The sequence below is a fragment of the Nannospalax galili genome, unplaced genomic scaffold (genome assembly GCF_000622305.1).
Source record: "Nannospalax galili isolate Female #2095 unplaced genomic scaffold, S.galili_v1.0 scaffold1087, whole genome shotgun sequence".
NCBI classification, from domain to species: Eukaryota; Metazoa; Chordata; class Mammalia; order Rodentia; family Spalacidae; genus Nannospalax; species Nannospalax galili.
In genome coordinates, this window is record NW_008356845.1 from 2,448,971 (window position 1) to 2,451,094 (window position 2,124).

The 2,124-nt window shown below is 43.0% G+C and overlaps 1 protein-coding gene across 2 annotated transcripts in view; it reads left to right on the forward strand.

The window, feature by feature from the left end:
- LOC115067899 (nesprin-1-like) overlaps positions 1-1,722 on the forward strand; it is a 20,308-nt gene extending 18,586 nt beyond the window's left edge. For both annotated transcript variants that reach the window (XM_029556985.1, XM_029556986.1), the window contains 2 exons: positions 1,100-1,253; positions 1,586-1,722. The gene's annotated coding sequence lies outside the window, so the exon portion shown is untranslated. The remainder of the gene's footprint in view (positions 1-1,099; positions 1,254-1,585) is intronic.
- Positions 1,723-2,124: the final 402 nt, after the last annotated feature.

Below are 2,124 nucleotides of genomic sequence, written 5' to 3' on the forward strand. Positions count from 1 at the left end.
CTTTCCCTATGGCTTTCTTACTGCCCCCTTCCCCCGCCACCTTCTCTCCTTAGAAGAGCACAAAAGAATCTAGCAGGTAGAACCTTGCATTCAGTTGACCTGAAATATTGTGTCTATACTTTCATATAACTAAAAATGCACATTTTTATATTATTTCCTGCTTAAAATCAAAGGATTACAAGTGTTTCATAATATAAAGATACTCTGATTTAAACCAAGTAATTCACTTGGGAGACATCAATGAACGAGGAAGAAAGGAACATCATCAAACAGGTCACAACAGGGACAAATGAAATTTCCCTGGCTGGTGACACTGGGTTCTAGGCATCCTGTGTCTGAGTTTCCTACCTGAGGGCAGAGAGTGGGGACATTGGTAAAGAAACAGCCAGGACACAGGAGGGCAGTCGGGGATGCACCTTGGAGGTGACAACCCCTTGACACTCAATTGCTTGCAATGCTCTCAAACCAGAATTAGTTCATCCAGAATTAGTAAATGTCCAGGGACCCAGGAGCCAGCAGTGAGTCCAGGAGCAGTCCCTGCAGTCGGAGGTCTGAGGACATGTGTGACACTGACAGTGTTTGCTACAAAACAACCCCTTCATGGTATGGTGATCAGGTGATCGATCATCCCCTTTTCCTACTGTGATTCTCTAATACTTAAATTTATGCAAAATGGTCACTGCCCTTATTCTTCCTGAGTTTGCCCTTCCTTTTTCCTTTCCTTCCTCTTCTTAATGTCCTGATCAGCTTGCTGGAATTTAGTGGAGGCTCAGACCTGGTCAGAGTTTGTCTCCAAGAAAGGCCTGACCTGGGGATTTATCCCTGAGTTACCTTTAGGCCTCTCTGAGTGCCTGGTATTCCCTGGTCCCTTCCTCTTGAGTTTGTGTTCAGTGCCACTTTGGAGGTTGAATTTAACTGTCCCTTACTTCTTGGGGATAATTTTGCCAGAGACCTGGAGTTGGATTTGGTAAGCCCTGGCCAGCTGTTTGTCTCAGGCTCCTGGACCCTGAGTTGGCTGGGGAGGACTGAACGAACATGACAGACCTAAGACCCATAAGGATGCTCACATTAGGTTACTGTTCTTTCAAACCCCTTTCAGTCAGCTTGAAGGAGCTCTCTCCAAGTGGACAAGTTACCAGGATGATGTGCAGCAGTTCTCCAGTTGGATGGACACTATGGAAAACAGCCTGAACGAATCCGAGAGACAGCACACGGAGCTGCAGGAGAGAGTGACTGCTCTCAGGAAAGCCAAGGTTAGACCTGGATCTCTTTTTGCATTCTCATAAACTTCCTTAGAACGTGATGGTCAGACAAAAATGGGATCATCTATATACTAAAGACACATGCATGGAAATTCTATTTGAATCCTGTGGTATAATAATGTCTTTCTAGAGGATATTTTGTTCATGGTAACTTATTAGAGAATGAAAATTTCTCTTTTTTGCGCAATCATGTAGACCCATGTTTTATGATACAGACCGTTTAAAATCTGTCACATGGTATCAAAAATAAATGTGCTTTCTTTTTATTTCATCCTTTTGCATTATTACTTTAATTTCTTTCCTGCCTGCATGTTCCCCTTCAGTGCTGGATGATAAACCCAAGGTCTTGTACTTGCAAGACAGACACTGAAATACTGAACTGCATCCAGGCCCTGCCTTACTATATTTATGCATTTTACATGTCCCTCTGTTACTGTATTACCGCATGGAAAGGTTTTAAAATACGTAAAAGTTTTTAAGATTCCTTCATTGAAGTGGTATTCAAACATGAAGCACTAGATTCCTTTGATTTATAGCCACACCTCTCTCCAGAGTGTACTTATTAGACTATCACATCTTGAGATGAACCATCTTCTGTGTAGAGATCCATCAAGTTCTTAAGTTCTCGGTTTCTACTCATTTGAATCATCCCACAGGGAACATCCCAAATCAGAATGTCCTTTCCTCCGGACTCCTTTCCCATCCCCATTTCCCATCCCCACTAGTCCCTGCTCATTTCCTCTTTACTTGGACTATGAGATTCCTAATTTCTACCCTTGTTTCTTATCTGCATCAACTGACTGCTCTGTTCATATGTCTCACATCCCTAAATAAAAGCCCCTGCTGGCTCTCCACTGTCTGC